The sequence below is a fragment of the Cinclus cinclus genome, chromosome 10 (genome assembly GCF_963662255.1).
Source record: "Cinclus cinclus chromosome 10, bCinCin1.1, whole genome shotgun sequence".
Classification (NCBI taxonomy): Eukaryota; Metazoa; Chordata; class Aves; order Passeriformes; family Cinclidae; genus Cinclus; species Cinclus cinclus.
The window spans coordinates 12,879,440-12,891,862 of record NC_085055.1 but is presented as its reverse complement, the minus strand read 5'-3'; positions in this window follow the sequence as shown (position 1 = coordinate 12,891,862).

The window sequence follows — 12,423 nt, the reverse complement described above, 5'->3', positions numbered from 1 at the left end:
CTGCTTGGGCTTTATACTGGATGCATGACAAAAAGAGGACAAATGGCCAAGTCAGGAAGGGGGGTGGACAGCAAAGCAAAGTATTCCCCTCACCTATTTCTGAAAGGAATGCTGGCAGCACAGCAACCATCATCTCTCTCCAGAAGGAGAAGCATAAACTTAGAATCTTTTCAGAGCTGTAAGCATGGTGAGATTGGGAGGACTGGGGGAAGGTACAGCCTGGCCACTACAGGCACACACAGAAGGCTCTATTGCCTGTTTAGCTATATCTCTAGCCTCTGGGTAATCTTGGCCCAGTTTTCAAGTCTTATCTTGTTTACTGCTGCTGTTTGTTCCTTCTGCTCTCAGCTGTACAACAATTCCATCAGAAATGCAGTGCCACGGATGTTGTGTTTTATCGCGTGTTCCTCTCAAAACTTAATTAGGAATTTTTCACTATTCTTGGAGAGCAGTTCACATTTTTGGACAGTTAGTCCTAAGGGTGACTGGTTTTTTTAAGAAGTCAGCCTCTGCATTTTAAGATAAGGTTTGAGAAGGTAAAATGGCAGAATGTTAGAGAAAAAAATATTTTTAGGAATCTCATGGAATTCTGAAAACAGAATTTAAAATGTGAATCACTTTTGAAGAGAGAGGGAAATGGAGGGGAAAATCATGTCATTCTTTTCACTATTGTAGTTAGTTTCCACAACACCAACAGGAATAAAGAGTTTGCTATTACTGAGCATTGAATTTCACCTACTTACAGGGAATTTACTTCACATAAAAGTTAAAAATTTTGCATGTAAGCACGAGGTGAGTTCAAATGCACTGGAGAGTTAGAGTAGGTGTTGCCCTAATGTACACTTTGAGTTTCAAGATCTCATTCATGAAGCTGGAACACTGCAGCCTGAAGAACAGAAAGGCTCCAGCAGAACTATTTCAGTGCAATTGTGCCTGTATGTAAGAAAGTCACCAATAACAGTATCATTTTGTCTCTTCCTTCTGATCCCAAACATCCTTGCAGTGAAGAGCAAGCCAATAATCTTTTGCTAGTGACAGTATTTCTTTCCATTTCCTTTCCATCAACAAATTTGTCTCTTAAGATCACTTTCACCAATAGACAGTCATTCTACTCAGAGCGCTCATTCCATGTTCCGTACCATTTTCTAAAATGCCTTTGCCAACAAAAGAAAACAAAAACCCTCTAAAATTACCAGATGTACCCTAGAAGAATCTTTGTCACTTTGGAACATTTTAGGGAATTTAACAAATTTGACAAACAAGGGCAGTTACGGTACTCATACTTGACATTTTTTTACATCAGCTATAACAAACAAATGAAGAGAGGTTATCTTGACTGTAAGTCCTAACAGCTGTGATTGTTTGAGACAAAGCACATAAGAAATAGAATTGCTGGTCTAATCATTTCTGGTCTTATCTTCAGATAAATGATGGATTATACTGAAATTACTCAGAGCTTTCAAGTGAATTGCAACAAAGGACAGGAAAATATCATGTTCCAAATGACATGCTGTTAGAATTATCTGCTGCACCATCATGTGAAAAAACTACAGATTTTGGCCTTTGGCCAGGTGCCTTTTACAATTTTCATTCCATTTGTGTTTTGTTTGATAGCAAAACTGTCCAGGTATTCACTGTGTAACAAGGCTAGCTAGAATGCTTGGCGTTTGTGGTGTTTATCTCCTTTCATTGTAGCTGAGTAGCCTTTCTCTTGTAGGCACAGAGAACGGGTAATAACTGAAGACAGCCTCACAGCAGGAAAGTGAGATCAGATTGGCAATGCAGCAGTGAGTGGCATGATTGAAGACAAGATAAAAAGCAGGCAACAGCAAAAGGTAACTGGCAATATCTAAAGAAACTAGTACTGAATTTGGACAAGGTCAATATTTAGACAGTATTTCACTGCTTGAGGTGAAAGCTATAATTAGGGTTACAGCCAGAACAAAGAATGATTTAACTAAACTCCTAATTTCTGCTAATTCACCTATTCCTTTCTTTACTTCTAGGTTATTCAACTTCTTGAGTTACTGTTAGATCCTTGGCTAGGGGAATCTAATAATCAGTAGCTTAAGTTTAGGGACAGAAATAGAAATTAAAATTCAGCAGATTAATTTTAGGGACAGAAATAGAAATTAAAATTCAGTGAATTCCTGAATCCACTCTGTTTTCTGAAAACAGAGAGGAGATGCTGAAGGAGAGAGCTGTGCCTCAGCATTTCTAGCTCAGAGGGAGACATGCAAATAAGTAAAACATTCCAGAAAACCTCTGAACAGCTGTCCTTTCATGATGGGGGGCTTACACAAGGAGAAAAATGTACGAGTTGGCTTCTCTAAAAAAATGTTCTGTTGGCAGCTGGCCTCCATTTAACTCTGCTTTAGCATCAGCATGGACTGGCCAGAGCCTTTCCTCAAAGCAGGCAGCACATAATGTACAAAGATGCAGCCTGAGCTTGTTTATTGAGAAACCATTCATGCCCTTCCCAGACTACATTTATAGGATGTGTGTTGCCTTTTCATCTTTTGCTTTATACACTGCTATTGGTTTTTATCTTTTCCCCTTTCTCCACTCATTCTTGTTGCCCAAGCCTAGAAGTTTATACAATTTTACTTTCTCCCTTCACCAAGGGAAGTTAATCCACTACCACTAGAGTTGCTCAGGGTTTGTTTTCTCAGTCCTCAGGCTCTCTACTTGATGTGCAACAGTCAGAAATGGAAGGCATGGGGAATCAGCATATGTCATCAAACTGGGACTCTAGTTGTGCTGTCTTTAGTGTTTTCCTCTTGGTTTTGTTACTAACAGTTTGCCATGATTAGACAACTACAGTTTTTCTCAAATCAGGTAAAAATATTTTTCACATGTTCTTCCTAAAAAACACTTTAAAGAAAAAGAGTTCAAAATTATTTTACCTTGAAATACATTTTATGATGCTGTTCCATGTTCTTAAACATGCCATCAAAAAATAAAAGCCATGTCAGGAAAGGACATCCACATACCCAAGGATTTGCACAGTAATTTTCCTAGCACTAAAGTGAAGCTCATTAACATCTCTGGGAAGGCACAACACTAGTTCTTCTGGGCTTCTATGCACTTTTGTTTGTTTGAGAACCAAGACTGCACCTGCTTGAGGATGCACTGGTTCATAATATCATAGATCAGCTCACTCCAGCTGTAACAGCTGCCTTTGTTTTGCTACCTCTGGTTGGTCCTCAGTACCCACAAGGAACATCTCAGGACAGCAAAGAGAATTCACCAATTAATTTTATTTTCAAAATAGAGCAATAAATTTTATTTTGGGGGAAAAAAACAGGAAAAAAGCTGTACAAATTTGGCAGAACATCTATTTTGGGATCATTCTATTAAGTGTGCTGCATTCCAGACAAAGCACTGAGGATCATAGTAACTTGTTTTTACATGGGTGATAATACCTTTCACACTGACATGGATTAAGGTGTCTATGTTTGACCTTTCCTTCTCTTTGATTAACCCCTTAGAAACTCTCTAGTTCAATTGACTCATACAGTCTCAAATTTTCTTCTAGTCCTAATAATGATCTGCCCTTAACAGGAGTTTTGTGCAACTGAAAGCACAATTGGGCCTCTATGCTTTCAGTGTTATATCCCACCAACACTTACAATGATACTAACTTCTCTTGGGCTTAGCTGCATTACCATTTTAAAAGATTTTTTTTTTTGTCTGAATAAACTCTTGTACTTTGCCAGTTACTCATACTGATTTCTTTCCTTTCTGCCTTTGGTTCCCTTTTCTGACCCTAATGAGTGATTCATTAAGAAGCCTCCATGCTGGTCTTTTGCTTTTAATCTTTTAACTTTTCCCTCCAGGCTGTTCCTAACATTCTCATTTAGGGAAGAAAAGTCTTTTCTGAGGGGTATTGCCGTTGTGTGATATTTTCCCACTGTAAGGATGTCTAAATTAATTATATAATAAGAAAAGTAATCAAGTGTCTCAGTCAGACACAGTGAACCAAATCCTATTACAGATTGCTGAATTACAAGACAAAGCTTCCTCTGAACTAAGGTTGAAATCTAGCATCCATTTCCTTGCCCAGAAATCCACAATACATTGCCTTTGCTTCTTCAGTAAGACAAACACTATTTTTCAGCACGAAGTCAGAAGAAAAAAAGTGTTCAATGCAAGGTTTGCTCTCCTCAAAGCACTGTCTGGTGCGAAGTTACATGGAAATCACTGGCCATGATGCTGGAAATGCAGTGATAAAGCTTTCACATTAGCTGGTTTAGTTACCATGACAGACATTTTAATGGTACTGGTTTGTCTGTGTTCACATGGAAGTGCTCCATCTGCACACCTTTGTGTTACAGTTCATGTCTTCATTACTCAGAGCAAAAGATTCTGTTGCTAACTTTAACCACACTGGTGAAAGGCAACAGGAATGTGATTCATTAGAGAGTTTTAGACAGGGAAAGTCTTTTTAGGTAACAGTATGCAACATTTTAGACAAGTCAACTTGTCTAATTTCCATTAGATTAGAAAGTGGAACACCTCTGTACTCCATTTCTGGAGTAGAAACAGAGAATTTTCAGTGTTTCTTCTCTCTCCTGCTTTCTGATTAGCCATCATTGCAGATGAAGGAAATTGCTCTGCACAATGCATTTCTAAAGCTTTCTATTAATTACTTTACATTTGCCTTCTCTATTTAGGGAGGAAGCAAGGGGGTTGGGTGGGGTGTGGGATGTCAAAATGAAAAGCCCATCCTGCAAAAGGGACTGTATATTGAGCCTGTAAAGCTCATATGTGTACTATGGCCCCAGCCTGGTGTTCTAAAGGATTTTAAGGATTCCTTTTGAGGATTAACATACCAGGTGAGGCTTCAACACGCATCAGAATGTTGTCATGCGTGTCAAAATGTTACTGATTTGCTTCACAGTTTGAAGCAAATCTATGTAAGCTCTCTGGTGGCTTTCTACCTTTCTTATTGTTTTACAGGAAGGTAGAGAAAGGCAGTTCCTTGTACCAGAAAATTAAAAGTAATTTTTCAGAGTTTGTTGCTGATCACATTAGTATCTCACCTTTAACTAAGAAAAGTTGTTCAGGAGTGTAAATAAACTGCATACGTAATCTTCATTTTTGCCTTCTGGTTCAGCAGAAGAGTTACATGACTCTGGGATATAGGGGCAAATGAGACTGTGATATCTGAATAAAATAAACTACTAGACAAAACAAGGAAGCCTCTATTTGGACGAACTGGAAATTCCACAAAGTGCTATCACCTCCCATCTTTGCCTAGAAAATTATTAGCTGTGGCCCCTACCCTTCTTCCTAGAAACATCCTTGCCTTGAGGGGGGAACAGAAAACATTAAAACATTACTTTTGGTACATTTATACTGGTGACACCACTGATTGAGTTGTGTCTTTCAGAGTAAAGCTGTAAGACAGAAAAAGAGCAAATACTGTGAAAAATCCTTTTCTTCCAGAAGTAGGGAATTTGGTACTTGAGGAAATACCTGAAGTTTTGGCCCTTCCATTCCATTTTCTGTTGTAATCTCTGCCAGCAATAGAAGAGGTTCTGACAGTGATTTCATATTGCTGTGGGCATGTCACTCATGCAGTTACCATTTTATGAAATTATGATTTCTAATTTAGATGTATGAAATACCTTTTTCTGCTAAATTATTAACAACCACTAGTATAACCAAGAGTTTAAGCTTACATAAATCTCACCATAAATCTCTTACCTAGAGGCTGGTAAGCAAGCTCTGCCTTACAATTTATGGAAGTAGCCTTTCCCCCTTGCCAAAAGGCCACTTCCACATGATAGCTCCCTTCTGCTGAACAAGTGCAACCACTGACTGAGACCAAGATATGGACAATGAAACTAAAAAACTCTTTCAGTGTTGGATGCATTTCAGTTAACATTCCTTCCAGTAAGTATAGGAGTGATCAGAGAGCAGTGACACTCAAAAACAGTACATAAAATTTATTGTAACCCCTTATTAAGCTCTACTTGCTCAAAATCACAGTAATATAATAGCATTTCTCCTCCAACTTAGGCAGGAAGAACAGTTTCTACTGGTGCTTTTTGGCATATTGAAGAAGGAACCCTCATGCTGCAGGGAATAGGACCCTGTATCTTAGGACAGATTCATGGGTGTATATGGAATGTTCAGTAAGCCAGTTGGGATTTATATATATGATCTGAAAGGAGGTGAGATGCCTCACACCCTGTACCTGATCTCTGCTATTAGAACTGGCCATGATAAGGTGTGCTCATAGCAGTGCTTTTTATTTCAGTCTGTTTTTTTCTTTCTTGCCTCTCCACAGCATTTTTAATATAAGTATAAAGTATATAAGTATATAAAGTATATAAGTATGAAGTACAAATCTGGATTGAGGCCAAAACTAACATAAACTCCCTTACCTCTCAGATTAGAGGCATACACAATAGAATCTTATGATGCATTACATATGGAAGCAGTGGAAAAATTTCAGGTGTGGGGTTATGTATCTAGAAGCTACACTTGTGTAGGATGTGCCATGCAACATAATTAAAAAAAAAAAAAAAAAAAAAACAAAAACTTTAAAACTTCTTATTCCATGGAACTAAGCTATCATAAGAGAAACTTCAAATTCATCAAATTACTTCACTTGCATTTAACAAACCTGAATTTGATTTCTGTCTTTTATTAAAAACAATCACAAGGGGCACACTATATTTTATATAGGCAATTCCAGCTGCAATAAAGGAAATGCATTAATTCATTCATTTACTATCACTCAGAGAAAGTAACCATGCAGCATGTAACCTTTCACAGTTCAAACTAATCTCATTTTTATTCATTCTGGGATTGATGGCTTAATTCTGGTTAATTATTGATTTTTTTTTTCAGGTACTTCCAAATACCCTAAAGATATTTCATAACCTGGCATCAAATCTGAAGTAATAAACCTGCAGTAAAATGTGTATTCATACTAAAATAGTAAATTGTGCTGCTATTCAAAAAACTTTTGATGTCAGTGCTGAAAACCCCAGAAATTCTAGTCCTACCTTGTTCTGAAATCCCTTAGTCTTTCATTTACTTTCATCTAATGTGCAGTAAATGACCCTGTTAGCAGTATGAGGAGATGACATGATCCTGAGAAGCAGACATTAGGTTAGCCAGCTGATTATTGATTATTTTTATCTCCCAGAAGGGCACCAATCTTGCTTTTTGGTAAAGCTAATGGCCAGAGCAGAGGTGCAAAAACCCAGGCTGGATTGATGATGGTAGCTAGTGTGCTGATTTCGAAGACTTAATAGGTCAAAGTGTCTTCAGCCTCTTCTAGTGCAAGACTATTCTTTACCTTGTGTTACAAAACAAGCAGTGACTGCTTCCTGCTATAACAACTAATTTTCATAATTAAAAACTAATTTGGCTATACATTTAATAATCTAGATAAGGAAAATATGATATTCATTTCTGGCCAGACAGACCAGCCAAGGGGACAGGACACCATGAGATTGCCCTTTCAAACATCATATTTTCTGAAGCTTGGCAGTGTGATATTTAGTTTCAGAAGTACTGAAATAGAACTATTAATCCAGAAATATATTTTACTTTGTTTATTTAATTATCTTCCCAGTTTTAAGTTACTGCTCTGGGGATAATTTTATATCCATATCCCTTGAGGTTATATAATACCCAAGACATATTAAACACTGGAGAGTTTGCAACACATTCATGCAGCTTTGGTCAGTGAAAAAAAAAAAATAGATTACTCTGATAAATAAATGTGAAAAAAGAGACCATAATACTAGGTGGAAAAGTCTAAATTATCTGGCGCACACTGTCAAGCCAGAACCAGCATTGTCTAAAACCACCACCCCCCTGATCTTCCACAAGAGATTAAGCATGCTGCATGTTAAAAGTGGTTAACATTTCAGTGTTTTGGAGTCTAGTTCTAGATGTATTCGATCCAAGAAAACTCTCCTTACCCTTGACAGCAGAGAAAACAAAATGATTCATGTATAAGAGAGAATCAGTGTTTACCTTCAAACGTAAATCTAGGGAATCCTAAAAATGAAACCTATAAACTAAAAGAAACCCACAAAGAGCCCACAGCTCCAGGCACACCGCAGGTGCAAAAGTCATGCCAAAGAGAACCAGACTGCCACACCATCTCCCTCTGCACCTTTCTTCTTGAGATCTGCCACAGCTCATGACTGATTTTCCCCCTCTGCCTAGGGTTGGGGTTATGCCTAGGGTTAGGGTTCAGAAAACCACAAAGCCCACAGCTCCATGAACACTGCAGCTGCAAAAGCCATGCCAAGGGGAACACAAGGCTGCCTCAGTATAGCTCCCTCCATACATTTCTACATGAGACCAGCTACAGTCCATGGCTGCATTTGCTCCTGTGCCTAGAGTTAGAGCTACGCCTAGGGTTAGGGCCCAGAAAACCACAGAGCCCAAAGCTCCAGGCACACTGCAGCTCCACAAGCCGTGACAATGGGAGCACAAAACTACCACAACATGGCTCTCACCACAGCCTTTTCCTTGGAACTAGTCTGACTCCCATGTGGATTCCAATGCTGAGCCTAGGGTTAGGGTTATGCCTAGGGTTAATGTTACTCCTAGTGTTAGGGTTCAGAAAAGCACAAAGTCCACATATCCACTCACAATGCAGATGCAAAAGTCATGCCAAGGGGAACACAAGACTGAGAAAACACGGCTGCGTCCTCACATTTCTGCTTGAGACCTGCATCAACCCATGACAGCTTTAAATCTCCCTCCTAGAGTTAGGGTTATGTCTAGGGTTAGGTTTAAGCCAAGGCTGGGGTTCAGAAAACCAGAAAGCCCAAAGCTCCAGGCCCACTGCAGCACCAAAAATCATGCTAAAGTGAACACAAGACTGCCACAACTTTGTTCGTTTCACACCTTTTATCTTGGAACCAGACTTACTGTCGTGCAGCTCCTCTTGCTCTTCCTGGGGTTAGGCTTACGCCTAGGTTTAGAGTTACATCTAGGGTTAGGGTTACACCTAGGCCTAGCTTTTAGAGAGCCAAAGAACCCACAGCTCCAGGCACATCGCAGGTGCAAAAATCATACCAAGGAAAGGACAAGAGTGCCACAATATGGCTCCCTCTGCACTTTTCTCCTTGAGACCCACCACAGCCCATGGTGATTTTACCCCTCCACCTAGGGCTGGGTGTACACCCAGGGTTAGGGTTAGGGTTAGGTCAGGCACACTTACTCGCAACTGAAAGACTTTTGGCTAGCTCTAATGAGTGCTCTGTTGATCTGTCAGTCAACAAATTTTCTACAAGAAATCCCCATAATAATTGCTATCGTAGCATTCACTAAACCACTAGGTTCTGGTGAGAATGAGAAACTCTAGAAATGTTGAGCCATCCTTTCTTGGCATTAACTTCTACAAGTAAAATTTTATAGAAGTAAAAGGCTTCCTTTTTCTTCTTAAAGGGCATCAGGGTTTCCCAGATTCTGGGGGAAGAAAACAACATATGAGTTGGGGATTGGTATAGTTAGCTTTTGTCCAAAGAGCTAAGTAGTAGGAAGAGACATTTCCAATGTTTCTGTACATTCTGTATGTAATGTGAGAGTATATTCAAAGAATAGTCCAAACTTTCCCTGCTACGGCAGCTGCTCTCATTACAACTGTGACATCATTACACTGTAGCTTGCCAAAATGAGCAGTAAAATTGTCACTTCTTACATTGTAGTATATTACCATTTAATGCCCAAAAAATATGCTTGAAAGATTTTATTCATCACTCCACAGCCCTATAAATTAGCATTTAGAAAATTTCACTCATGGCAATTTTTGCCACATCGATTTCTAATACCAAGTGTAAGTGTGCAAATAATAGATTATATTTCTTTATTCTTCGTTATAAATCTAGCCAACTGCTTGCTGGTTTTCCATCTCTATATATCACTTCTGTTCTCTCTAAATGCTCCTATTTTTAGCAGCTGAAAGTTATAAACATTGTATGCTTGTGCCCAAACATCCCTTAAGTGCAGAGATACACTGACACTGTATAACCCCTTGGACAGAAATACAGGACAAGATACTGACTACTCCAACTCATCTGGCACAGGACAGTATAGTTTATTTTGGTTCTAGTTTGCTCATCTACTATTTTCAATAAAATAAATCTCCTTGTGACACTAACAACTCTTCTGCTCCATCTGAATTAAAAGCTGTTTGCCCTTACCAGCATTAGGTTCCATAATAATTTGAAACAGAATAACAGCATCATGCATTGACACTCTCCAAAGAGGTAATGACAAACCCAAGTATATTAGTAAAAGTGGGAGTTGGTGGTAGTGTTATGCTTTTATATTCAAATTATTAAATTGCTTAAAATTCATAAAATGTACACACCATTTGGATAACACTGTGTAGGTTTGAGTTACCTTTCAATTTCTAAAAATCCCTTAAGCTGCTTTAAAAAAATAGCAGTTCTGAAGTGCCATTTTCAACAGTACAAATATCTTCCTCCAAAATTGGCTGATACTTGGGAAAAGAGCTGTATGATTAACAACATGCCTAGTTAGATATAAAACAATTTTAGTTGAATGAATAGGTGTCACTATTTTTCCCTCTGCTTTGGTAAAGTTTCTTTAAAATATTCTTCTTAATTTGGGTCACAGAGAGTTTAAGCTGCATATGTCTTTGAAAAAATAAAATATCAGAATCTCATTCTAAGTCTTAAAAGTGCAAGAACTGGACTGAAGCTTAGCTGAACCAGGAATGTACCAGAATACAAGAAATTAGATAGAAGCTGGTAGATTCTAATATAAAGTGAAAATAGTTACCTCTGCTACATTAAATTTGAATACATACAGATACAATGATATATATTTTGCCTTATGTTTTCATCTTAAATAATTGAATGAAGGGGATATTTTAAAAAGTGATTGCAATTGCGTATGAAACAACAAGTGTCTTATTTTAAAATAGGAAATACAGACCTCTAGTGGTCAGAATCTATGAGTTAAACTTCAAAACAATTTAAATGTCACTATGCTTAACTGTGTTACTTTCTTTAGCATTTTCCTTCCCCATAATCATGCAAAATCATACACACCCTCAATTCTACTGTTCAGACATTCCACAAGCATTGATTTTTTCCCAGAGGAAAAAGCCCCTTCATCTATCCTTTTTCACATAAATTTTATGACTGAAATTGAGTCGTTGAAGTGAAAATTAATGAGAATAGTCCATGAGAACAAACAGAAGATAGATGTTCATTCTTCTCGGAATAAGCTATAAAGGCATCCTACAGAAGGACAGACTCTTTTGAAATGTGGCAGAGGAAATAAATACAGAGAAGTTCTTACAGAGAAGGTCAGAGTACATAAACATTTCACATTTGCAAGGTAACAAGAACTGTCCTGCTATCACACACACAAAAAAAAAGTTATAACCAATTGAGGTTTTGATTTTATAAAGAACCAGATTCTGAATAGATCACAGGCAGTTTATTTTCCAGCTATATAGAGCCAGCAAAGTGAAGCAGACCAGCTTGAGCTCTTGCAAAGGGAAGGCACAAAGAATCCACATATAGGTTAGAGCATTAAAAAGATACATACTTTTAAATAAATAAAGCAAACATCACAAAATTATAGCAATTTCAACAGACTGGCAGTTGCCTCAGTTGCACAGTTGTTAAAAGAAAGTGCAAAGGGCCAGTACAAGGTCCTGCAAGTTCTGTTTGTTCTGATGTCAGACCACCTCCTGATCCAAAATTGCAGAGCAACAGCCAGCTTGACAGCTGCTAACACAGGTTAGCTGAGGTCTGCTTTGTGTTCTTGGTGCTCCTGAGCTGATGTACAGACAGTGTCTGGTGCTGTACTACTTATCACAGGTCCTTTTCAGTAGTATTTTGATTTGTTGGCATTTACCACAAAGTCAGATGCTGACACCTGTGGAGCGTACCAGCAGTGATGACAGGGGCCCACTGTAATGGCACCACAGTTTGAATTACGTAACCTTGTTTCTATTTCTCTTTCCCTTCACAGTTCATCTATAAACTCTGGATTAAAGATATTTAGGAAAGCCATCAGTGGGGAATATGGACTGTTAGAACTAGCTGAAAAAATAAGAGCTAGGAGAAAGGTAAATCTATGGCTTCACAATGGTACCGCTCAGGAACCCCAGGAAAGCAGAGAAGGTGCAGAGAAGCAGAGAAGCATGTGTGTGAAACAAAAGCAGCTCTATTCACTAAGGCCATGAGGATAGAAAGGGTTAATCTGTTGGATAGAAAAAAGAACCAAAAAGCCTTTGCAATAAAGCATGTATAAGTGTCATTACTTTCTCAGCAGTTAGAATAAATTAGGAAGGGGGTGGACTAAACTCTTAAGATAAAGGGAAGTTTATGCCACCAGAAAAAAAAAAATAGCTAATATATTGAACATATTGTTCTAAACATTTTTCATTCTTTTTAC